At 43.4% G+C, this 27,344-nt stretch overlaps 1 pseudogene across 1 annotated transcript in view; it reads right to left on the bottom strand.

The window, feature by feature from the left end:
- Positions 1-20,623, bottom strand: part of LOC110260780 (putative tetratricopeptide repeat protein 41) — an 85,851-nt pseudogene extending 65,228 nt beyond the window's left edge. The window contains exons 1-4 of the transcript XR_014845344.1: positions 19,602-20,623; positions 5,521-5,727; positions 3,801-4,205; positions 711-946 (exon numbers count right to left, since the gene is read on the bottom strand). The product of XR_014845344.1 is annotated as a putative tetratricopeptide repeat protein 41 (transcript). The remainder of the gene's footprint in view (positions 1-710; positions 947-3,800; positions 4,206-5,520; positions 5,728-19,601) is intronic.
- Between the last annotated feature and the right edge of the window lie 6,721 nt (positions 20,624-27,344).

Raw genomic sequence — 27,344 nt, 5'->3', positions numbered from 1 at the left:
TCTGCTTCCAGGTGTCTGTGATTGCCATAGTTTCTCCAATTAAGACCTGAGGTCCTTTTCAGGAGGGGATAAGAACTTGATTTCAGAACTAGGGCAGAGACTGCTAATTCCTACCCCAAATCCATTTCCCTCATTTTTGTTTGCAGTGGATCCCTGTCTCAGTGTAAGCTAGCAACACACCCAGCTGAAACCTCTATTCCCCAAATTCCCTTAGAACCAGCTGTGGCCCAATGACAAAGTTCTAGGTCAAAGGGACATAGCGGAAATGTTGGTGGAAAACTTCTGGAAAAACTCTTTAAAAGGAAATATAAGCCCTTCTTCTTCCCTTCTGCCTGAAATGTGATGGCTGGAGCTCCAGCAGCCATGCTGTGTCCAGGAGTCACAAACATGAGCTAACCTTAAGAATGAAAACCACTGTAGCAGATCAAGGACACAGAAGGAGCTGGGCCTCAGATGACTTTGTGGAGCCAGCAGAGCAGCCCAGGACTGCTAAACTCCAGAAGTCTTTTGCCTGAGAAAATAAACCCTGGGATGTTAAGCTACTGAAGTCAGATCTCTGTTCCAGCCAAATACAAGTCTTCGTTTATATAACCATTTTTATCCATGTTTATAGACTCTTTTCTACTCGAGAAATCCCAGCTACAAGCTTTCCCTTGGATATGAGTCTCACCTCCCCTTACTCAGCAGGTGTCTGCACAGATCTGTCTTACCAAGAAACCTGTGCTCCACAACACTTTGCAGTGACTGGTGCCGAAAGAAAGTACAGGAGGCCATTGGGCTTCTCTTGGAACCACTGTTTGGTGGCATTGCAGAAGGCAGCCCAGTGAGATGTTGTAATGATGCTTGTAGCCCAGCATGTCCAAAAGCTGGAGTATCTCATTCTCAGCCAACCTACAATGCAAGATGCTCAGTAAGCATAGGGTGTCGGCCCCCCAGCCGTCCAGCTCTGTGCAGATGACACAGTGATGATGATGACATGGAGAGCTCACACCTGCCAGGCATTGTTCTACTGTTCTCTATGACTAACCAGCTTGTTTCTTTCTCATCCTCTAGGTAAATACTATAACTGCCCCATCTTACAAATGAGAAAAACGAAGCACAGAGAAGTTAAATAACTCACCCCAGGTCACATAGACATCAGTGCAGAGAACTGGGATTTGAACACAATTGAACACAATGCAGACAGTCTGGCTAAAGAATCCGTACTTTTTTTTTTTTTTTTTTTTGGCTGCACCCATGGCTTGTAGAAGTTTCTAGGCCAGGGATCGAACCCATGCCACAGTAATGACCTAAGCCACAGTAGTGACGACACCAGATCCTTAACTCACTAGGTCACCAGGGAAATCCCAGAAGCCATACTCTTACCCATTAATTTATCACCTACATTGTCACAACTAATCCATCCATGTCATTTATGGTTACAAACTGGCAAGAGTACCAGTTATTAGCATTTCTGCTGAGGAGTCTTTATTAAGATTTCCAGAGGTGTTCCCTGGTGGCCTGGCAGTTAAGGATTTGGCCTTGTCACTTTTGTGGCTTGGGTTCGATCTCTGGCCTGGGAACTTCCACATGTACAGCCAAAAAAAAATTTCTAACATCAAATTTGCTCAGGTCGGTGTGAGCGGGTTTTCTGCACGTTTGCTATCCTGCCACACACACCCAGATGCATGTGAGCCGCTGCTCATTACTCACCTGACCCTCATTTTCCCACCGTAGCTGGAATTCCCACTGGATCCCCCAATGCCAAAGAGATCTTTAAGACCATGGAGAGAAAGAACAGCAAGACCTACCATCCTAAATTGATTTCCTATACTGGGGCTGGGGAACAAGCCCCAAATACCTGCAATCTTTAAGCAGGGGCAGTGGTGCAGACCTGGCAGCCAAGGCTTCCTTAGGAGGTTTACAGCAGTTTAGACAAGTGCTTCTTGTTCCTGTGACTGAGTTCCCTGGGCCCGAGTGGGGGTCAGTGAGTAGCACTGGGAGGAACAAAGTCACCCAGAAAAGGAGCAGTCCCTGGGGAGAGGAGGGCCCAGATTTCCTGCACAGCCCTGGAGATATGGCAAGAGCCAAGGGCACAGCCAGGGGCCGTTTTCCTGGGGCACAGAGACCTTGTTTGCATCTCCTTACGGTGAGGGTGGAGGGAGAGCACACTAAATTTGAAGTGAACTTTCTTTGCAGAGATGCAACTCCAGAGCAAAAAAATGCGACAGGACCAAGCAGTATGTCTTCCCTTCCAAGTATCTATCTTCTGCTTCTCTCTACGCACCCCCCCCCACCCCTGCTGCACTCTAAATAAAGGAGGTTGTTACAGCAGAGATGAAGAGGGGAAAATGCAAGTTTCCAGAGACTTTTGAAGCTCAAAGCAGAATTAATGGCTTGTGAGAACAAACTTTGGCTCTCCAAAGCCTGATTGTTGAATATCAAAAGACAAATTCCTGGCCAACTCCTGGAATAATTTTTTCTTTTAAGCACAAACAACAGGCTCAGACAATTATAGGAAGAGCTAAAGAGGACTTCTTTTTCCCACCCAGGAAGAAAAGAGATTTTGCTGAACTCAGAAAGATGCTTTAAAAAAGAGAGAGAGAGAAAGAGGAAAGCAAAGAAGTTGCTCAAGTGGGTTTCCGAGAAGGGGCCGGTGCCCTCCCCAGAACCCAGGCTAGCTTGGAGCTGAGACAGCCCGGCCTCTGGATGCATCTGAGACCCCGCGGTAGGGAGGAGCTAAGCTCTGTTTCCCATCAGAAGCCTGAAGGAGGTAGCTTTGCAGATTTCCCCGAGCCACCAGGAGAGACGGCTGTGGGGACATTGGGGAGACCTACAGGGCTGGGCCAAGTAGTACAGGGAGTGGCAACATTGTCAGCAATGTTGGGTAGCTCCGAGGCTGTGGGCTCAAGAAGAGGACAGAAGTTAGCTGAGGGAGGCCCGTCAGGCTGAGGGAATGTAGCAGCAGATGGCAGCATAGAGGGAACAAGCCAGGAACAGATGGTAACACAGGGATCCCGGAGGATGCCAAAACTGGGGGGGCACGTCCATGTCTGTGGACCATCCTTGGTGGAAGGCAGCAGAGACAGACGACAGCCAAGGACAACTAGCATCATGGCCCTCAACCCAATGGAGACACAGCAAGGACATAAATCCTCACTTGCCTGAAAAAAAATCCCGAATTCACTAAAAACAAGCTAAATTGATGAGATGAATTTGAATTAACCTGGTTTCTGCCATCGGTGGGGCTGTAAACTCAAAAGAGATTAAACTGAATTACGGAAACAATAAAGACTCATTTCTTTGCTCCCTGAGAAATGTGACTAATATTGTGCTTATATACAAATTTCTCCTAACAGCACACAGAGCTCCTTAGACAGGGCTGCCAGATTTAGCAAACAAAAATATAGAGAATTCACAGAGTTCCCTGGTGGCCCAGTGGGTTAAGGATGACCGTCACTGCTGTGGCTTGAATCACTACTGTGGTACAGATTCAATCCTTTGCCCAGGAACTTCCACACACCATGGCATGGGCAATGTGTGTGTGTAGAAAGAGAAAGAAAGAGAGGGGGAGAGAGAGAGCATCCAGCTAAATCTGAATTCCAGGTAAATAATAAACACTTTTTAGTATAAATATATCCCATGCAATATGTGGGATACACTTACACCGGAAGATTATTTGTAGTTTATCTGAAATTAAATTGAACTGAGCATCCTGTACTTTGACAATCCTCTCCCCAGACCCTCGTCCCCTGGGGTCCACCACACGTCTTTCCCCCCTCTGAACTCGTGCCAGGTTGTCCATACTGGCTCATGCCTACCTTCTCCTGAAGTCACAGTGTCTGAATTTGCTTTTTTTGTCTCAAAGTCCAACTGGTGTCTTCAATCCAGTGTCACAGACTCAGTTCCCAGAGCTCCTGAATGGAGGACTCCCCCCCCCCCAAGGACTCCTTCAGATACTGAAGCTTCTTTTGGTAGATTCTGCATTCTTTCAACTCATTTGCCAGGATTGTGAGTTTTCAAGGACTCAGGTTTGGTTTTTTTCCTCCAGCCATGTCTGCTGCATGGGAAGAGGTCTCAGTCGGGAAGGGAGAGTTTACAGACATGTGGTTTCGCTTCTTGATCTCCTGTGCTGGTGAGAGCCACCATCTTCACCTCTGGGACGTACTCACGACAGATTTGCAATGAGGAGGTGGTGAGTCTGGCAGCCAGGAAAAGTCTTTTGCCTGATGGAAAGAGTCAGATGGTTGAAAACTTTGCCGACTTTAAAACAACTTTGCTCATGACTTTTAAATTTAGGTTAGGTGGAATATAGGGAGTCAGTATAGGAGAAGGGTTGGGGTTACAGTTATTAACAGTAACTTGGTTAGCAAGCAATATGGTGGTAAGAAAACACCAATTCACACTTCATGGAACCAAACTGACTGACTCACCTGTTAGGAATTTCATAGTACAAATGTGGACTCTTAAAAAGAGGTTACTTCCACTAGGGGTCTAATTGGAGCTGTAGCGGCCATGGGTGTGGCAAAAATTAATAATAACAATAATTAAAATAAAAAATAGAAAGAGTTTCCTACAAGCAAGTACTTTAACAAAAGCACAGGCTTCTGAAGAGTGACCTGCAGTGATGGCTGCAGTAAAACCAAGAGAGTGCAAATTGAATCATTCAATTGAAAAAGAAGACCTGGGGAGTTCCCACTGTGGCTCAGCAGGTTAAGAACCTGACTAGTATCCATGAGGATGAGGATTTGCTCCCTGGCCTCCATCAGTGGGTTAAGGATCCAGCGTTGCTGTGAGATGTGGTGTAAGCTGGCAGCTCGGATCCCATGTTGCTGTGGCTGTGGTGTAGGCCGGCAGCTGCAGCTCCAATTAGAACCCCGAGCCTGGGAACTTCCATGTGCTGCAGGTGCGGCCTTAAAAAGACATAAGGAACGTAGTAGGGGCCAGATACATGCCTGATCAGAATTCAAAACAGAGGCGGGCAGAACCGTGCAGGAGTAAAGGCCATGGTCTCTAGAGCCAGGCTGCCCATGTCTGAATTCCAAAGCCACCATAATCTTAGGACCTTCAACAAGCCTCTAACATCTCCAAGTCTTGTCCCCTCTGTGTAAACTGGGAAGATGGTCCTTGTCTCTCTTTCACAGGGTTGTTGTGAGAATTCAGTGTTAATATTTCTAAAGTTCCTCGAATGGTGCCTGGCCCACTCTAAGTGTTATGCAGGTGTGTGTTCCATAAAATACTCAGCCGTGCTGGCTATTCCTACAGATATGTAAGGCAATGGAATGCTGTTTTGTACATTCTAAATTATGGCGTTTTCTTTTTATTAAATAGCAATCAAAGAGGTATTATTTTAATAAGAGACTGGAGTTCCCACTGTGGCTCAGCAGGTTAAGAACCTGACATAGTGTCTGTGAGGATGCGAGTTCAATCCCCGGCATATGCCAGCAGGTCTAGCTCTGATTTGACCCCTAGCCCAGGAATTTCTATATGCTGCAGGTGCGGCCAAAGAAAGAAAGATAGATAAAAATAAAAAGAGATTACCTTCTGTCCTGAAATCCCATAAATGCCCACCAATTCTTCAATTCCATCTAGCACAAGTATACATGGCTTTAAACTGATGGAAGCAATGAAGATGCCTACATGCAGTGAAAAGACCAAGATATTAGTGGCTTCATTAAGAATATCTGTGTCGGGGAGTTCCCGTCCTTGCGCAGTGGAAAAGAATCCGAATAGGAACCATGAGGTTGCAGATTCGATCCCTAGCCTCGCTCAGTGGGTTAAGGATCTGGCGTTGCCGTGAGCAGTGGTATAGGTGGCAGACGAGGCTCGGATCCCGAGTTGCTGGGGCTCTGGCGTAGGCCGGCAGCAACAGCTCCGATTTGATCCCTAGCCTGAGAACTTCCATATGCCATGAGTGTGGCCCTAAAAAGATTAAAAAAAAAAAAAATCCATATCAAGCTGGGTACCTATAGCATAGAAATTTGCTCAAATTAGGTGAAAATGTTTCCAAGATTGCTAAAATATGTTAATGGGATGGGGAGGCAGAAGGGGTTGGGAACAAAGTGAGCTACTCACAGCCGTACAGCTGGCATTGAGCTGTAGCAGTTTGATCAGTAGCCTCAAACTATTCACCCTGAAAGGGTGATATATACCCCCAGGTGTCTTTCTATACATTTTCAGGACTTTATATAAAAAATATTTTGTATGATCTAAAGCACTACTCTCATTTTCCAAAATGCTAAATTCAAAAATGTTGAATACAAAGACAAATACCATATGATATCACTTATAACTGGAATCTAATATCCAGCACAAATGAACATCTCCTCAGAAAAGAAAATCATGGACTTGGAGAAGAGACTTGTGGCTGCCTGATGGGAGGGGGAGGGAGTGGGAGGGATCGGGAGCTTGGGCTTATCAGACACAACTTAGAATAGATTTACAAGGAGATCCTGCTGAATAGCATTGAGAACTTTGTCTAGATACTCATGTTGCAACAGAAGAAAGGGTGGGGGGAAAATGTAATTGTAATGTATACATGTAGGGATAACCTGACCCCCTTGCTGTACAGTGGAAAAATAAAATTATTAAAAAAAAAAAAAAGTTGCAAAGCGTTGGACAGGAAGAAAGGGAAGTCAGGCTATGTGATCTTCGAAGTTTCTGCAGCCCCTTAACATCAGGTGCGGTTTAGGGGTCATGGCCTCCACCCTAGGTGGTCTGGCAGTACATGCACACAGCATCTCTCGCCCACCACCAAGTCTCTTTGGTGTGGCCGATATTAAACCTAACACAACCAATTCTGAATTACTCTATCCATAATATTGGACTCCAAACCTTGGATTCTGGGAAACACCAGGGGAAACTAAGTTATGAACCAGCAAAGAATAAAGGAAGTAATTAGAGGGGACCAACTTGCAGGCTATGATGAAGTAACCTAGCAGCAGCAACTCAAAATTATAATCAATTACCGAATACTCTTAAGAGCATTTCGCCACATACTACTTCATTGTGTTTTTGTTTTTGTTTTTGTTTTCCAGGGTCACAGCAGCGGCATATGGAAATTCCCAGGCTAGGAGTCAGATTGGAGCTGCAGCTGCCAGCCTATGCCACAGCTGCAGCAATGCCAAATCCAAGCCAAATCTGGAAACTACATCACAGCTTGAGGCAACACCAGAGCCTTAACTCACTGAGAGAGGCCAGGGATTAACCCGGGATCCTCACAGATACTAGTCGGGTTCATTACCACTGAGCCACAACAGGAACTCCCAAACTACTTCTACCTTGCTTTTCTTTTTCTTTCTTTTTTTTCGGGGTGGGGGTCCTTTTTTAGGGCCACACTGTGGCATACAGAAGTTCCCATGCTAGATGTCAAATCAGAGCTGCAGCTGCCAGCCTACACCACAGCCACAGCAACACTGGATCCAAGCTACATCTGAGACCCACACAGCAGCTCACTGCAATGCCGTATCCTTAATCCACTGAGCAGGGCCAGGGGTTGAACCTGCACCCTCATGGATACTAGTCTGATTCCTGAGTTACAACGGGAACTCCCACTTTTATTTTTCAAAAGAAATATTTTTCAAAGAAATTTACACGTTAGGATCTAGCAAGTCAAGTTATTCAAAGAAGCTGTAAAGGATTAAGTTTCTGAGATGCATGAAGATTCTGTTAGAGTCACTGAAAGTAATTCTGTCTATCAAACATTTATTGGTTGCCTATGACATGCAAGGTTCTGTGCTATATTCTGGGAGATAAAGGAGATAAAATAATCTATAATAGAAAGTCAAAGAGTTAGAGGAAGTGGAAATGGGTTCTGTACACAAATATCCATATTCCAAGGCAGAATGAGTCTGAAGCCTACGGGAATTTGAGGCAGCTTCATTACAATAAAGAAAAGCTTCACGCAGAGGGCACTGGGATGAGCCCTGGAGAATGTACAGGCAGAGTCGAGGACAAGGGTATCTCAGGCAAGACAAGGCAGAGGTGAAAGCCTGCAGGTAGGAAAGCCCACCAACATTTGAAAACCAGGGAGTCACTGGGAGCAGCAGACATGGTCCCTGCATGGGAGACAATCAAATATATAATGACAGGACCATGGGTAAGTCACCGGACGGCCCAGGAAGGCAAGCTCACAGCATGTGCAGGGAGACACCTGGAAAAAAAAAGATTAGAATATACTGGGCCTGGGGCTATGCTTGCACCTGGTCAAAGCTGGGAATAAGGAAGAGAGGCACCCATCAGCTCCCTTCTAGGAAGGGGCGACCTTTAAATAGGGCCTTAGGAGATGAGAAGGAGCCCCTGACCTGAGAAAAGGGAGGGGCATTCCAGGAAAAGGGAACTGAGTGGACATTCATGGAGGAATGACTGTCTGATGCAAGGAGACCGTCCCCATGGAGCAAAAGGCTAGAGTTGGCCACGCCCAGGGCGTAAGGCTTGGCCAGCATAGCCAAGGATCCCTGCTAGTTCCACCACCCATTCCACACCACTGACTTGAATGCAGACTCTTGCTAAGCGATGCTGGGAGAGGACCCTGATGGAAATCATCCACATGGGAGAAAGGTCCCTCTCTCGGCTCAGTGGAGCAAGACAGTGCAGTAATGAGGACCTGGCGCTCTGAATTCAACAAAGACCTGAGTTGGAACTCCCTACTCCGGCCACATGTAGCCATGTGACCCAGCCGTCCTGAGCCTCAGACTCCTTACCTGGGACAATAATGCTACCGAGGGCTTGGTGAGAGCATTAAATGAGAGGTCTGTATTTTATGGCACATAACACTTGATAATACAGTACAATTTACTGGCTAGCATTTTTCCCCTCTTAAAAATTAAGAACCAGCATTCCCACTGTGGCACAATGGGTTAAGAATCCAGCATTGTCTCTGTGGTGTTGCAGGTTTGATCCCTGGTCCAGCACAGTGGTGTAAAGATTCGAGTTGCTGCAGCTGTGCTGGAGGTCACAGTGGCAGCTCAAATTTGATTCCTAACCCAGGAACTTCCATATGAAGTTCCAGAACCTTGCCATAGGCTATTGCATGGCATGAAATGCTATGTTGGCATGATAAAGTGGAAAATTTACCCTTTGCCTTCCAAAAAGCTTATTTGGATTTTTTTTTCCTTGCACTATTTTGTGTAATGCAGAATAATGATTTTATTTTTATAGCCTTATAGATCTTAACATTTATGTCTTTATTTTTATATTGTACAGTAATTTTACTTTAAATGATTAAATAGGCTATTTCATTTCGAATGCAGGTGAGTTGATTCTAATTATTGAACTGTCTGTGCACTGTATGCAGCAAGCATTTTTAATGTGTTGGGTACAGAGGAGAAGGTGAGTGGATTACACAGAAGTGGGACTCAGCTATTATCTCAAGAAAGACCTCTTGAAAAAAGAGGTGCTGATGAAGCCCTTAGCACTGGCACCCAGAAAGCCTTTAATAAATGGAACTCCTTGTTAAGGCTGCCAATTCCAGGTGAGGAAACATGTAATAGGAAAGGCAGTGGCTCAACTCTGACCGCCTGTGAAGCCTGTGGCAGGAGGTATATCAGCTGCAGGCAGGTGAGGGCATGGTCGGTGGGAGAGCCAGCAGTTCTCCTCTGCTAGATCCCTTTATCCTGGCAAGCAGGGGTGTGGATGGAGGGCAGAAGTGTGGCTTCACCCACCTGAGCAAAATGTCAGCATCCCCACCTCGGCGGGCCCCGGGCTCACAGCCCACGCAGGAGGTGCAGCTGCTGCAGCTGCGCTGGCACAGGAAATGCTCTCTGCAAAGAAGCTGAATCTGCGCCTGACTTTTCAGGCCCAGCTGTGCTCTCTCGGCAGGAGCTCCTCCTCCTCCGCCCACGTCCACCCCCAGGTAAAGCCAAGGCGGTGGTGTTGAAAGATGCTAAGGCCAGCTGATCACGCTCACCCTGGCTTCCTCCTAAGCTGCCCTGTAGCAACAACTCTCTTGCAGGGCCATCCTTGCTCTCCTGAGTCTAGCTAATGAATAGGAGTTTCTCTCCGTAGTCTCCCCATCCCTGCTTCTTTCTCCAGCTCAACGAGGAATAATAATAATAACAATAATGATAATAATCTCCAGCTCAATGAGGCATAATAACAAGAACAATAATAATAACAGCAACTGTGTGCCAGGGACCTAAGTCCTCTACATGTATCATCACAGCTTTATGTAGGTGCTATTAATCCCATCCCCATTTTAGAGATGAGAAATTGAGGCACAGATTGCTTAAGTAAACTGCCCAAGATCACTCAGCTAGTAAGTAGTGGAGCCAGGATATGCAGGCGATCCAAGCCCAGAACCACAGCCCTTCCCATTAACAAGGAGAGTTGTTGCCCGGTTGTCAGGTTTTCACAGGCTGTTCCTGAATTTATTTTGCTCTATCAGCTAAAACATCTGTTTGTTTGGAAGATAGCAACTGTTTTCATTAGGAGATTCTCAGCACCCAAAAAAGACACTAATTAAAAGAACAGCTCACTTTGGGAATAAAGTCATAATTGGGTGAGTACAATTGAGTTTCTGTCATCAGCCTGGCCAGACTAAACACCTTTGGGACATGCCTGAGTAGGATTAATCACTTTCAGAACTAGTCACACCTGCTGCTACTGATTTTGATTTTACCCAATTTATGCGCCCTGAGATATGCAACTACTGAGAACTCACGCCCACATGTTCACTTTGTTTACTCACAGACACCCACATTGCAGAAGAAAGCTCAAATATCCATCCCTCATGAAGAGATAATAGACATCCATCACACTCACTCAGGGCCCCCCACACTCACTCAGTACCCAGAGGTGCAGGTGGGTACAAACGCCAGGCAAGAAGGGAAAATTCTCCAAAACAGGCAGAGTTAGACACATACGAGCATGCAAATATACTGCAGGTACCTAACAATAATGATAGAAATAGCTAATGCTTATCAGTGCTTACAATTCACACTGTGCTAAGTGTCTTTGTTCTTCATACTTTATCTTAGTTCATCCTCTCAACTACCTGAAAGACACGTTTTTGTTTTTGGTTTTTTTTCTTATTATTCGCATTTTACAAATGGGAACATTGAGCCACAAAGACGAAAATAACTTGCCCAAGGTCGCACAGCTAGTAAGAAGCAGGAGGACTCTCCAACTGCCTCTAGAACAGAGGGGCATACCTTGTACCTGCAATATCTCATGTGATTCTTCCTCAAAGCAGAGCTGCTGATTCTCCCTCAAAACCTGCTACCCCACCTAACCAACGTTGGCCCGTTTCAGTGAGTAGCCTTCGTTACCCATGCAGCTTCCTTAAGTCCCAAACTAGGACGTAGTCTCACGTCCCCCTTTTCCTTCACCCCCCTCATTCAGTTCCTCAGCAAATTCTTAACCCATCCGAAGTCCTCACTTCCCATTGCTATTGCCCGCTTCCAAGCCACCACCTCCTGCTCAGACCACTGCAACTCCTCTAAAAACATGACTGCCACCATGCTTATCTCCACACATTAGACCGATTTTGATCTTTGAAAAATATCAACCAAATCATGTCAGGTCCCTCCGTAAAACTGCCCTCCCATTGCAATAGACTCCAAACCTAATATTCCTTCCTACCAAGTTCAGATACGCAGTGGGCCGGCCTCCATCTTCTCCTGCCTCATCTGGTACAACTCCCCCTGCTCCTCACCACAGTCTGGCTGTGCTGCCTTCTTTCCCTTCCTAACTTACCCCGCTTTGTTTCCGGCTTAGGACCTGTATTACCTTAGCTGTCCTTTCTGCCTGGAATGTTCTTTCTTCTGATGGCCACAAGGCTGCCCCCTTCTTGTCCGGCAGATCTCCCAAGAGTGTAGCAGAGACGGCTGCCTGCCCTGCCAAAGTTCATGCTCCCCTTCCAGACGGTGGGGGTGGCTCTCCATTTCCACGTGACTCCCAGTGCTGCCACGTGGGCCCAGGGTGGGCCGAGTCCTTGCCAAAAGAACAGGAGTGGAAGTGCTATGTAACGCTGCCGGGCCAAGACTTTTAAGGAAAGCCATGCCTTTCCCACACGTTCTCTTCCTCTGGCCAAAAGCAGAGGTCTCTGAGGCCCTAGAAGATGACACAGCCTCAAGATGGAAAGCCTGTGTGTCCCCAAACCACCACATGGAGGAAAGCCACTTGTTCTCTAGCTAAGAGCGCCAAATTGGACTGTTACAGAAATAAACTTCATTTGAGAAGCTACTGAAATGGGATTTATTTGTGACAGCAGCCAGAGTGTCTCCAACTACTATGGAGACACAGTCCCTGACCACTCAACCTCAACAGCCCTCCGCATGGCCTTTATCATCACGAATATGTCTTGATTATTGGTTATCTGCCTTTCTCAACCAGAATATCAGATCGGTGAGGGTCATGACCTTATCTGCCAGCCTCTGTCCTGCATCACCAGAACCCAGCACCTGGCACAGAATGGGCAACCAATTAATATTCTGTAATGAGTGAGTGAACATGCGCAATAGAGAGTTATTGCGCTGACTGGGAGGAGCAGCAGTTGAGAGGCCCAGCCTGCTGTGGAGCCCTTGCAAGTGTTTCCTCTGACTGGAATGGTCTCCCTGAGTTACCTGCCTGGCCCTCTCCTTCAGGTGTTTTATTCAAATGTCCCTTTCCCAGTGAGGCTTTCCCAGACCACACTTCTAAAATCCTAACCATTCTTACACATATACACTGCCAACTGTCTTTCTCCGATTTATTTTTCTTCATTCTACATTTTTTCATTTAGTTAACTTTTTGTCTCCTCCCTTCTCCAATAACGAGAAAACTCCATCGGGGTAGGGACTTCTGTTCATTTTGTTCACGATCCCTGGCCTTGCTCAGTGGGTTGAGGATCCGGCGTTGCCATGAGCTGTGGTGTAGATCACAGACGCGGCTTGGATCCTGCGTTGCTGTGGCTCTGGTGTAGGCTACAGCTCCTATTTGACCCCTAGCCTGGGAACCTCCATATGCTGCAGAAGCGGCCCTAGAAAAGGCAAAAAGACAAATTAAAAAAAAAAAAAAAAAAAAAAAAAAAAGCAGGCTTGTGGTTATCAAAGGGAAAAAAGAGGGAGGGATAAATTAGGAAGTTTAGCATTGACATATACACAGCACTATATACAAAATGGACAGCCAGCAGGACCTACTGCATAGCACAGGGAACTCTCTTCAATATTCTGTAGTAACCTATATGGGAAAAGAATCTGAAAATGAATGAGTGCATGTATATGTATTGCTGAATCTTTATATGTACCTTGCTGTACGCCTGAAACTAACACAACATTGTAAAGCAACTCCAATTAAAAAAAAAAATGCCTATAGGAACCAAAAAGGTACATAAAGGAGGAAGGGAGGACAGGTATAAGAAAAATAATATTACTCTCGCCTATTGAAAAAAAATAGAGAGAGAGAAAAAGAGAATGTGATTGCTGTCGATGGCTGGTTAAGACAATGCTTTGAAACTCTAATAAAAGAACACTCTTTTCTGTAACCTGCACACGCTATTCAGAAACTTACAGAACAAAGCATTGTTTCCAAATGGTAAAGCCCTGTTTCCACACAGATAATCTCAAAGTACTTATTTAATTGTTGTTGTTTTTTTCCTCTTCTGTCTTTTCCAGGGCTGCACCAGCAGCATATGAAGGTTTCCAGGCTAGGCTAAGGTTCCCATAGTCGCCGGCCTATGCCACAGCCACAGCAATGCCGGATCCTTAACCCCCTGAGCAACGCCAGGCATCGAACCCACAACCTTATTGTTCCTAGTCGGATTCGTTAACCACTGAGACACAACAGGAACTCCTAATTGTTGTGTTTTTATTGGGCACAATTGGAGTTTAATTACAATAAAATTTATTAAATTTCTCACCTATTCTGGAATCCTTAAAATTATAACCTAAGTTAGCTATAATTCACATAACCCCCAAATCCACTATTTCACAATTCAGTGGTCTTCCGTGCACTCACAAGGTGGTACAAATACCACCACTATCTAATTTCAGACAATCTTCAGGACCCCAAAAAGAAACTCCAGACCCATTAGGGGTCATTTCTGGTTCCCCTCTACTCCACTAACCTATTTCCTGTCTCTATGGATTTACCTATTCAAACCTAAGATTTTTAACAGATGGCCTTTATATTTCCAACTTTTGTAGTTTTCAAAACTTTGACTGAGCACCATGTTGTTTTAACCAAATTAATCATCTTCCCCTCAGCGTGGGTTCTCAGAACCACAAGAATGTTGGTGGCTCTGCCCATCACGGGGGGTGCTGAGACTGTGGCAGAGTTGGTGGAGGAGAGGCAGGTGCCATTCTGGCCACTGTGTTTATTTCAAATCCACAAACTCTCCCAGAAGAAATGAGATCTGTGCTAAGAACTGGAGGATGGGGATGGGAGAAATAAAATGATCCCAGGAACCTCTCTATTTCTAGGATTGAAATTGGGAAGGACACCATAGAACCCACAACCTTATTGTTCCTTCTTCATGCCCCAGCCTCTTCAAGTCTATGGGAAAAGATACTGGGGTGGGGGGCGGGGGTTAATGCAGAGGACACTGGATAAGAGAGGAGGAGTGCAAACTCGGGGTAAGACAACACGATTTCTTACACACAAACACAAATAATGCCAAGGCCTGTAGTCGGCATTTAATAAGTATTGGCTGAATATCTTAATGTAATTAATAATGAGCTGATGATGTATGTAGAAGCTCTTTGTAAATTATACAAACTGTGCCGAAACATTTGCACATTTCCTAATCCAACTTCATTTCCTTAAAATCATTCCAGCATTGGCAGGAATGACTTAGACCAACTGATCTATGGGAGAAAAAAAAGGAGGCAAACTCTCTGCCCTCCAGGGTTTACCATCTTCTAAAAGAGACTGGAAGAAAATAAGTGAAATAATCAGGAAAGCTCGGCAGTTGCAGGGTGATAACCTGATGAGATTAACCTAGTGTGGCTTTGTGGGAGCCTCTCCTGCAGGAAAGGGTGGACACAGACATTCCAAATTCAGGGGATCATATTCACAAAAGTCAGATGGTTTTGCTTGGGATTTCTTGACATCTTAACCTGAGAACAGAGTCTAAACCATCCTTTAAGGCAAATCTTTCCAAGATCTCAAAGGTCCTGTTGGATTCCTTGGAAATAACCAGCACTTCCTTGCACTTCTCAGTGAACTCTTCATGGCAGAAATATTCAAAGTTGTGCTTGCAGTCTTTACAGACAAAAAGATACGTTTTAAAATCTTAGATTTGTAGTTATGCACTTTCCATTAATTATGATAAAGGCCCAGGAAAGTATCTCTCCTTCTGTGTCTAAACCACCTTCGTTCTATGTTAGTGCCATACTTCACAGCCCACCATTCTACATTCTCATGAAAGGAAGCTATAGGCAAGTAACTTAACCTTCTTCATGCTATCTGGACATGAAATTCTACTTAGGATTTCAGGTTATTTCATGACCTCAGAATGACCAGGGCAAAAAAAAAAAAAAAAAGATTTGCTACATACACCTTTGCATCTTTTTAGATTATATAAGATTCTTAAGTATAAAGTTACCTAATTCAATTTCATGGCATATGTGCATGTTTCTATCTATGGCACTGGTTGGGGGAGTGGGGCCTATTTTTAGGATAAGATGCACTAATCCGGTGACAACTATGGGTACAGTCACAACTCTGCCATTGGGTAAGCCCTTTAAACGCTCAGGTAAAATATACGGCAGGGCCAGACATCTGGGTTTCCTGAGATTCCTTCTTGTTGCAGTTTACTGTGATTCTGAACTCACTGCTTAATTAAAGGGTGTTCTGGACTGCCAAAGTATCCTCCTACCTCTGGAGACATCTATATCCCAGAGTTAGGGTGGGGGTTGTTGTTTTTTAAATGGGGTGAGGCAGGAAAATGAACATGAGGTAAGGTCTCAAGAAACCTTATACCTCCATAGATAACTGGGCTGCCCTGTGGTTCAGGTTAGGACCAGAACAGACCTAGAGGACCAACAGTCCAGCCAAGGTCAGTTTCACATTTCAAGATCTTAGAATTAGAGATGATCCCGCAGTCTAATGAATCTCTTTAGCTAAACTTAAACCTCACCCACTAGTCTCAGGTATCTCCAAGGACCTCAGAAGTGCTTCTAAAGATCAAGAGTATGAACTGATAGCTCTATATTGTTTTATGATAACTATCAGCTACCCGCTGACCTATTGCTTCCCCAGCTGTGAGATTTTGGAACTCCCTGGGTGAATAAAGGCTACCAAAGATGAAAAAGAAAAATAATTTAGCACTGCTTTCTAAAGATCTTTTTAATAATCTATCCATTATGTACCTTCTAATGCAGACATAAAATCTGCATATTGTATATCCAAAACTAAAATCTAAAACAAGCTCATCTTTCAATAATAACCAAAATTGGGCATTCCTGTCATGGCTCAGCAGTAATGAACTTGACTAGTATCCATGAGGATGCAGGTTCCATCCCTGGTCCTGTTCAGTTGGTTGAGTTTCTGGCATTGCTGTGAGCTGTGCTGTAGGTCGCAGATGCTGCTCAGATCTGGTGTGGCTGTGGCTGTGGTGTAGGCTGGCAGCTACAGCTCAGATGTGCCACTAGCCTGGGAACTTCCATATGCCATGGGTGTGGCCCCAAAAAGACAAAAAATTAAATAAATAAATAAAAATAGCAACCAAAATTAAAGACTAAGGAGGATACTAAGGAGAAACAAACTGTACCCAATACACAGAAAGGATTGATTCTTGAACATGTTTAGTAAATATTTTATTTAATTAATTTATTTATTTTTCCTGCTATACAGCATGGGGATCAAGTTATTCTTACATGTAAACATTTTTCCCCCACCCTTTGTTCTGTTGCAACATGAGTATCTAAACAAAGTTCTCAATGCTATTCAGCAGGATCTCCTTGTAAATCTATTCTAAGTTGTGTCTGATAAGCCCAAGCTCCTGATCCCTCCCACTCCCTCCCTCTCCCATCAGGCAGCCACAAGTCTCTTCTCCAAGTCCATGATTTTCTTTTCTGAGGAGATGTTCATTTGTGCTGGATATTAGATTCCAGTTATAAGTGATATCATATGGTATTTGTCTTTGTCTTTCTGGCTCATTTCACTCAGTATGAGAGTCTCTAGTTCCATCCATGTTGCTGCAAATGGCATTATGTCATTCTTTTTTATGGCTGAGTAGTATTCCATTGTTTATATGTACCACATCTTCCGAATCCAATCATCTGTTGATGGACACTTGGGTTGTTTCCATGTCCTGGCTATTGTGAATAGTGCTGCAATGAACATGTGGGTGCATGTGTCTCTTTTAAGTAGAGTTTTGTCCAGATAGATGCCCACGAGTGGGATTGTGGGGTCATATGGTAGTTCTATGTATAGATTTTGTTAGTAAATATTAATCATTGGATGCAGTTCAGATTGAGAATGGTCAAATTTATTACTCTTAAGGTATTTAATGTTAATCCAGTAAACAGAAGAATAAACCAAGATTTACCAATATTACATTATTTTCTCAAGGTCACACAGCTAGGAACTGAAAAATCTAAGATCTGAAAACATATCTGTCACTGGACATTCTAAAACTCCAAGCATGTAGTAAATATTCAAGATATTTTGGGACAGCTCAACATCCATCTGCCCTACCCTAATTCCCATAAGAGCCCCAGACTATCATTTGGGGTCCCACCTTGTCTCAACTCTCAGTTCATGTTACTGCAGTGGATCTGACTCAGTCCAGCTCCAGAGGTGACATATAGACGATCAGAACAACACATTTTCTCAGCCAGATATAAGCATATAGTCCAGGTCTAGTTAATCAGAGACAGAAAGACTCACTGTCAGGACTCTGAGCCACTTCTACCAGACTTGACCCTGGAGTTGCTACAGCCATCTTCCCCCCATGATGGAGGAACCAAGGAGTTGAGGCAACATCAGGACCACAGAGCTATGCAGAGAAATAGTGAAGAACCAGGGCATAACTTCATTTGAGCTACTGGATGAAGTCTGAGCTGAACACAAACCTAATCCTGAGCTTTAAAGTTATGCAAACTAATAAGCTCTTTTTTTGTTGAAGTCACTTTGAGTCACATGGAACCCAAAGAATAATGACTGAGAAAATATTCTTTTCTAGGACTTGAAAATGATTTGGCTTTTAGGCAATTCTGTTTGAGCAGCACAAGTGGGATTTCACATCCCACCCCCAGCAATGAATGTGAATGACTTTAGGTGGGTCAACTCCCTCCCATTCAGTTGACCACAAATCCATCCACTTCCTACCATATTACAAGGACTATGCCTGCTTGGTCCCTGAAAGAATTTGAGAATGTACCACCTGCATTTTGCATTCTCACAGTAATTCATACAACAGTAATTCATAGTCTTTTTTGGGTCATTAAACCTTTTGAGGATTTGATCAAAGACACAAGCCAAAACACACATATGCACATAAACATTCTATTTTTCATGTAATTTTAAGGGCCTCAGAGATCCTTCCCAGAGTCTGTCTGTGAAGTGAAGTGAAGAATCTTTGCCCTACTCTGATATTGCTTTTCCCTTTTTAATCTATAAATGTCCATAAGACACTGTTTTCAAAATAAATGTAATCACTTCATTCAGAGGCAATACGATATCAAGCAGTGCTTCTCAAACTTTAATGTGCATGCCACTCACCTGGCCATCTTTCTTTATTTAAATGCAAATTCTAATTCAATAGACCTAGAATGCACTTCCAGCAAGTTGCTAGGTGATGCCAAGGCTACTGGTCCATGGACTAGTCTCTGAGTCCATGGACTACTGAGTTTGCTTGTGAAGGCAAATGAGCATGGATTTTGGAGATAAAAGGACTTGGATTCAAATCCTGGAATGACCCTCAATGTTTAAGGCAAGTCACTTAACTGCTACACAGCAGCTTTCATTTGTTCATCTGTAAAACAGGAATTATAGCACCTTCCTTGCAGGGCTAAACCTCAAAGATTAAATGCAATAACCTGCAAAAAAGCACTTGAAAATTAAAAGTCCTTTTCCCTTTAGATCAGAGTTTCTGAACCTTGGCATTACTGACATTTGGGGTTGGCAAACTGTTTATTAGGGTGGGCAGTCCTGTGCACTGTAGGATGTTTAACAGTGACTCTGATCATCTGTTAGATGCCACTGGCACACCCTCACCAAAAATGTCTTCAGATGTGGCCAAAAGTCCCTTAGGGGCAAAATCAGCCCAGGCTGAGAAACTGTTCTGGGTCTACATGTTAACTGCCAGATATTTTAGGTCTTCTCCCAGCTCCTTGACTTCCCAACTCATCTTTCATGAACCGCTATTCGCTCTTATTGTTTCAAAAATCTTCAGTTTTACAGGAATATGGTAACAATTTTATATGCTTGAGGGTTTTTTTTTTTTTGGTTTGTTTTTTTGTTTTTTCTTTTTAGCGCTACACCTGCAACATATGGAAGTTCCCAGGCTAGGGGTCAAACCAGCCTACACCACAACCACAGCAACACCAGATCCAGTCGCATCTGCAAGCCACAGCTCATGGCAATGCTGGATCTTTAACCCACTGAGCAAAGCCAGGGATTGAACCCACATCCTCATAGATCCTAGTTCCATGGTTCATTAACTGCTGAGCCATGAAGAGAACTCCATATTTCTAATCATTTAAAATTTCCTTCACAAAGAAGACATACAAAACACATGCACCTATAATGACAGACCTGGCTATCTCCATATTTACTAACCTATATTTTTCCATCATTATAGTGGCCAGGTAAAGTTTTTCTATCACAACCAACCAGTCCTTGAGAACCAGCTCACCCAACTCGTGGAGATCTCTATACAATCTGACGGGGAGCCCTTTGCTAATAATCTCGGCCTTAAGCTTTTCAATCTTTAATTTTTCCTCACTGTTCATTTGGAAACCTGAGGACAGCCCCTCCTCCTTTTTCTCATCCAGAGTCTTCAGCAGCGTGGTTTCCATCCTAAAGTAAAAACACTGAAATTGAGACTCGTTCAGAAATGCTGCTTGGATGATCTCTAACTCCATCAGACTGAAGTTGGGATTCTCCAGGACCCAAGGATGACCATTTTTTGCAGCTACATGGACAGTCTGTTCCACAATGGATAAACTGGACAGGTCAGTTGACTTGGCGAACATGACACATGAGTAGCCGGGGGGAATGTCCCCGTATGTCTGACGCTGAAAGCAGATAAAAAAGGGAAAGCAGCTGTTCACATAGTTGAGACAGAGCTTTGGATTTTGCGAGTGGAGACCAAAATGCTGTCTAATCATGTTGGAGGGTAAGGGTGCCTGGGCCCTCATTGCTGACCACCTCAGGTCCACAGCTTTGAAATACATGCCCCGGGAATTGCAGAGTTCATTCAGCTGAGGGAAGATGTTGTTTGCTAGAAAGTCTCTCTCTTCTCGAAAATCATTCAGGATTGGGCAGATGTAAGGCTGAATAGGTTTTGGGGACTTTAAAAGGAATTGGGCATACCTGTCTACATTCCCATTTGCCTTTTGGCTCATTTCATTTTGCTCAGAGATGACGTCCATCTCAAAACAAAACAATTTTCATCTTGGTGCAGCCACTGATCTCCACTGCTTCTACGACTTCCTCCTAATTATGTTTGCTAGAAATAGATTGAAAAATGTCCCCCAAATGCCGTCTTTCTTATAGATATTTGAAGGTGAGTGATGTCAACCAACGGGCAGATAAGAGTTGAAAAACAATCTAGCTTAAGTTAGGACTGAAAAAGAAAAAAACATTCTTTTTTAGGATTGCAGGAATTCCACATCACCTCTGTTTCCCCAGTGCTTCTGCTAAAGAGCTGAGAACCACAGGTGATCAGCGGGTGCTGGACACAAGGTGTTCCCTCTCTCTCTCTCTCAGCCCCTTCATCCACCATCCCAGTGTTCCTTCAGCGACCTGCTCCTTATGTCCCCCTGTGAATCTGGCAACTATGCAAGGGGTCTTGCTGAGAGTAGGAAAAGGAAGACAAATGTAGAAAGAAGCCTAATGTATCTAGGAGCAGAATAAGCCAAGACCCATGACTGTGAACAGAAGCAAGAATGAAAATAGGTGCGAAGCTGAAATCAGGACGAGAGGAACAAGTCAAAATATAATAAGGCCCAAGGCCAGTAATGCACCTGGCAAGGAAGAGAGGCAGGAAGTCTGGATCTAAGAACTTGATGGAGTTCTGTGATTGTTTTTCTATCTTAAATTGTGCCAGTTTATACAACATTCCATTCTGAGAATTCTATTCTCCACACTGAGAATTCTATTCCATTCTGAGAATTCTATTCTCCACACTGAGAATTCTATTCCACTGAGCTAATGGAAAAACACACACCCTCCAACAATGATGTAGATATGCTTGCATCTTGCCAGAAGCAAAAAAGAAAAAAAAATCAATGAAAACTACCAGTTTTATGAGCTTGTCTTCCTTCCTTTCTTCCTTCCTCCCTCCCTCCTCCCTTCCTTCTTTTCTTTCCCTTTCTTTCTTTCCGTTCGTTCTTTTTTTCTTTCTTTTTATGGCTGCACCATTTTTTTTGGATCCAGGGGTTGATCCAAGCTGCAGCTGCAACATATGCCTCAGCTGTGGCAACACCAGATCCTTAACCCACTGTGCGGGGCCAGGGATCAAACCCACGCCTCCACAGCGACCAAGCCTCTGCAGTCAGGTTCTTAATCCACTGTGTCATAGCAGGAACTTCTTATGAGCTGTTTCTTGATGCAACTCATTTCCATACCAAATGTTGGGGGTTTTTTGGTTATGTTTGTTACTTTAACCTCTGGAGAAGCATATCATGTTATCATGTATAGCACAATTTTTCCTCAAGGCCGCCTGACAAGAATATAATGCAGAGAGAGTTGTGGAACTACACGATTTCCAAGATTCTTTCCAGCTCCAAAACTTCTAAGTCCCTCAAGTAAATTACCATCAACATGGCTGACTGGGTCATGTAAAATAGCAAATTTATTTACCATAATTTAAAAGTTAACAAATCTCTTATTTGAAATTCAACTCCTCTCTGCTCTTTTAGTATCCAAAGTTGGCAGAGGACAACTGGATAGATATTTTGTAATTGACCTGCTTTTCTAAGGCAGACTCCAGGGAGATTGTTTTTGTTTGTTTGTTTTTAGGGCCACATCTGTGACATATGGAGGTTCCCAGGCTAGGGGTCTAACTGGAGCTACAGCTGCTGGCCTACAATACAGCCAGAGCAATGCCAGATCCAAGCCGCATCTGTGACCTACACCAGATCCTCACAGCAAAGCCAGATGCTTAACTCACTGAGCAAGGCCAAGGATAGAAACCCAGCCTTCATGGATGCTGGTCAGATTTGTTTCTACTGCACCACAATGGAAACTCCCAGATTTTTGCTTTTTTTTTTTTTTTTTTTTTGTCTTTTGTCTTTTTGTCTTTTGTTGTTGTTGTTGCTATTTCTTGGGCCGCTCCCGCGGCATATGGAGGTTCCCAGGCTAGGGGTCTAATCGGAGCTGTAGACTCCGGCCTACGCCAGAGCCACAGCAACGTGGGATCCAAGCTGCGTCTGCGACCAATACCACAGCTCACGGCAACGCCGGATCGTTAACCCACTGAGCAAGGGCAGGGACCGAACCCGCAACCTCATGGTTCCTAGTCGGATTCGTTAACCACTGCGCCACGACGGGAACTCCAGATTTTTGCTTTTAATAGAAAATACAAATGTAAACTATAAGACCAGAAGTGAATTTAATTTATAACAGGTTTGACCTTTCTGATTGCATGTAAGAGACTCACGGCACTGCCAGATTTTATTAGCAAATGCGGATAACCATTGTATAAACCCAAAGTCAATTCTCAAGTAGGGTAACGTGGTGTTGAGTTGGGGCAGGGCCTAGAGAGATCACAAATAATCCAAATTTGTAGTTCAAACTAGTTGAAAAGACAGAATGTGAACTAATGTAAATGATAGTTACAATTACATTAAAACACATTTACTGTTCGAGAGACAAAAATAAAACAAGGTCCATAATTTAGAAATATTAAATATCACATAAATTGCTTGATGAAAAACTACCAAAAGGTTAACATGAGGAAATAATTACAGTGGCTTCACGTCTCAGCTGAAATACTGAAGGTTTTTAAACATTAAACTAAGACCAAGGACATTAATGTGTATCTACGTATGACTGAGTCACTTTGCTTTACAGCAGAAATTGACATAACACTGTAAATCAACTATACTTTAATAAAAAATTAAAAAGTAGAGTCAACTTTATTTTGGTTTACATGGATAATTGGTCAAGGTCAGGATCATTTATGAAAGACTATCCTTTCTCCCCTAAATTGAAACATCATTTTCGTCATATATTAAACTGAAACAATCTACTTCTGGACTCTCTTGCAGCATTGTTCTGTTTGTTTATTCAAACATGCGGTGAATATTTATCATCTGAATCCCCTTCCCATTTGGGGGAAAAGCCCCACTTCTGGTTCTTACCCCCATCTCATGAACCCACTCCTTACAAAAGGAATTGTAAATGCCAGCTAGAAGCTTTCTCAGCTTCTCCAGCAGCTAGGGTATAGTAGCAGCCCGCTTCCAAAATGGCCCCAGGATCTCTGACTCCTGATATTCACATCCTTGTGTGATCTCCTCTCTCACTGAGTAAGGTTATGGCAGAAATGATGGCACATGATTTCTGAGGTTGGTCATGCGTTATCACGGCTTCTGCCATGTTTTCTGACTTGGATCGCTCACGCTGGGGAAAGCCAGCTACCATGCTGTGAGCACACTCAAGAAGGCCTATGGAGAGGTCCAGCTGGTGAGGAATAGAGACCTCCTGCCAATAGCTATATGAATGAGCCATCATGGAAGCAGACCCTCCAGCCCCCGTCAAGCCTGAGATGACAGCAGCCTATGCTAACATTCTGACTGCAGCTTCATGAGAGACCCCAAATCAGGACCATCCAACTAAGGACTTCTACATGCCTAACTACAGATATGGTGTGAGATAATGTTTACTGTTTAAACTACACAGTTTGGGGATACTTTTTTTTTTTACACAGCAACAGATGACACATATGATATGGCACTAGACTCAAGTTCTGCATTTGTTTTATATTCTTCATTAAGATTTCCTAGTTTTATGTTGGAGCTATGTCTTTCTTGCCATAAGTATTTATGGTTTTTGTCTCTAACACGAAAGAAATTTTTAAAATTTCCATTTCTGTGGTTTTTGCAAGATCAGAGCAATCTATTGATGTTTATATATTTCTTATAGTCAAAATCCCCCCCCCCCCAGTAGAATCTCTTGAATTTCTGGGACATGCAGTCATTTCACCATTAAGAAGGAATTTTAAAATAAGAGATCTTAATTTGTCTAAAATTAATGCCAATTACTTCATTTTCTGCCTTAGACCCTCCTAAACACTGTAGGACAATAGTAACAATAGTAAGCATCTCTGTCTGGGTTTCAGTGTTTTGTTGTTTAAGTTAATAGATACTATTATTATGTCTGATTGAAGCATAATTTACATGTGACAAAATTCACTCTTTTTGAAGTATACAGTTTGATGAGTTTCAACCAACGAAATCAAGATCAAGAGCATTTCTTGCAAATCAAAACTACCATGAGATACCACCTCACACCAGTCAGAATGGCCATCATTAATAAATCCACAGATAACAAATGCTGGAGGGGCTGTGGAGAAAAGGGAACCCTCCTGCACTGCTGGTGGGAATGTAAACTGGTACAGCCACTATGGAGAACAGTTTGGAGATACCTTAGAAATCTATACATAGAACTTCCATATGACCCCGCAATCCCACTCTTGGGCATCTATCCGGACAAAACTCTACTTAAAAGAGACACATGCACCCGCACGTTCATTGCAGCACTATTCACAATAGCCAGGACATGGAAACAACCCAAATGTCCATCGACAGATGATTGGATTCGGAAGATGTGGTATATATACACAATGGAATACTACTCAGCCATAAAAATAGAATGACATAATGCCATTTGCAGCAGCATGACTGGAGCTAGAGACTCTCATACTGAGTGAAATGAGCCAGAAAGACAAAGACAAATACCACATGATATCACCTATAACTGGAATCTAATATCCAGCACAAATGAACATCTCCTCAGAAAAGAAAATCATGGACTTGGAGAAAAGACTTGTGGCTGCCTGATGGGAGAGGGAGGGAGTGGGAGGGATCAGAGCTTGGGCTTATCAGGCACAACTTAGAATAGATTTACAAGGAGATCCTGCTGAGTAGCATTGAGAACTTTGTCTAGATACTCATGTTGCAACAGAACAAAGGGTGGGGGAAAAAATGTAATTGTAATGTATACATGTAAGGATAACCTGACCCCCTTGCTGAACAGTGGGAAAATTAAAAAAAAAAAAAAAAAAGAAGATCAAGAGCATTTCTGTCATCCCCAAAAGTTCCCTCACACTCTTTTATAATCATTCTTTTATATTTTTGCTTCAGTTTAAATAAGATATATACACTTAAATGCAACTCTACTGTTAATAACTGTTCAAGCTCTGCACACAGACCGCATCTACATCGCTCACCCCTCTACAGTCAGCAACTTGCACAATGCCTGGCACATACCCGGTCCCAAACATTTGCTAAATTAATAAATGAATGGTTGAACCAATCAACCAACCAAAAAATTCATCCTGGTGCTCAGCCCCATTCCTCAATGCTGATACCAACTGCTTTCTTGCCTTGGCATCCCCAGTCTGCAGTCTCCTTGACTGCTCACAGCCCGACTACACCTGTCTACCAGGTAAGAAGGGCTATCCATTTTTCCTAATGCATCCCTTTGCCTGTCAGTTTTTTTTCCTCTGAAGTTCAACTACAAAGAAGGGTGCTGTCTAGTGGGGTTAGCTATGCTCAAGGAAAAGCTTAACAACAACAAAAAAAACAAAGATAGCTATTTCCAGTAGTGTTCATGGGGATACAGCATCAAAAGGGAAAAACTAAAATTAGGCAGCAAAGGTCAAGAGCTTAATAACCATCTGAAGTGTAAGTTCCAGAGGAGCTGAGGATTAATAACAGGTCAAAAGGCAGAAAAGTTGGAGACTATAGGGGAGAAAAAGAAGGCTGGGAACTGGGTAAGCCGCCCATTCCTTTTACAGGGGCCAGGGATCCTGTCTTAAAGGCACAGAGTTGAGCCCTACTATAGCCAGCCATCTTTTTCTGCAAGTCTACTGTCCCGTGTTCTGTCTGATTCATACATTTCCACTGTCATCTACAGAAACATCTACCACAAGCAAGAGACCTATTTTAGAGGGCTAGTCTCATTCTCAGTTCCCTCCAGGTGCAGCACAAACTACCCACCACTGGCTAGTGGAGAGGGAATCTGCAGTTTCAGAACTGGCTGCTTACTTGTCCAGAGATAGAGAAGGTGAAGAAATGTGAAATGCAGAAAAATGAAAGAATTCATCTTTTTCTAAAAACAAAAAATAAACAAGAGTTAAAATGTATGAAAATGGAAGTTCCCATTGTGGCTCAGCAGTAACAAGCCCAACTAGTATCCATGAGGATGCGGGTTCAATCCCTGGCCTCTTAGTGGGTTAAGGATCCAGAGTTGCAGTGATCAGTGGGGTAGTTCAAAGACACCGCTTGGATCCTGCGTTGCTGTGGCTGGCAGCTGTAGCTCCAATTTGACCCCTAGCCAGGGAGTTTTCATATGCCACAGATGCAGCCCTAAAAAGCAAAAAAAAAAAAAAAAAAAAAAAAAAAGCAATTTTTTTTGAGATTTCTGAAAGTAATACTCTTTTTAAAAAATAGTTGCACCTACAGAAGCATAACAAAAGCTTTGTAAGTTGCCCTTGGCTTACTAATAAAAAAATACAGGTAATTCTGGGCAGATGTAAATTAGGCACCACCACAATGTGTAAGCCAACCATAGAAATGAGATTGACAAACCTAAATAGAGGAAGTTATAAATATATACGATAGACTGTCACTGAAAGGCTTGTCTTCAGGAATTCTGATGATTATCAGAAAACAAATTCGAAGGTCAAATAACCTCTAGAAAGCATTAAGGAAGGCAGTATTTTTGTTGGAATGTGGTGTGGGTCGGAGTAGGGGGCGGTCTGTAAAGACCAGGTTAAAGAGACAGAAAACTTTTCTAACGACGCAGCTTAGCCTGAGGGACTTTTCTCACATGAAAGACACCTGGTGTTTTACGTGTCTTTCTATGTTTCTATGAAGTTAGAAGGCTGCACTCTCTCATTTGCAGCCCCACAGGTTTTGCTTTCAAAGATCTGCAGGTGTATCCTCCTGCGCCCGTCAAATTGAGAGGGGTTTTTTTGTTTTTTGTTTTTTCTATGCTAGACTGGCTTTACTACCACGCTCTCTACTTAACTTACAGCAGGGGCTCTGTAG

This window comes from Sus scrofa, chromosome 5 (genome assembly GCF_054392235.1).
Source record: "Sus scrofa isolate SSC_HxYL_T2T_F1_AM1 chromosome 5, Sscrofa_HxYL_maternal_Yorkshire_Landrace_v2.0, whole genome shotgun sequence".
In the NCBI taxonomy this organism is placed as follows: domain Eukaryota; kingdom Metazoa; phylum Chordata; class Mammalia; order Artiodactyla; family Suidae; genus Sus; species Sus scrofa.
The sequence above is the reverse complement of the archived record's forward strand: the minus strand, read 5'-3'. Positions and strand labels throughout refer to the sequence as shown.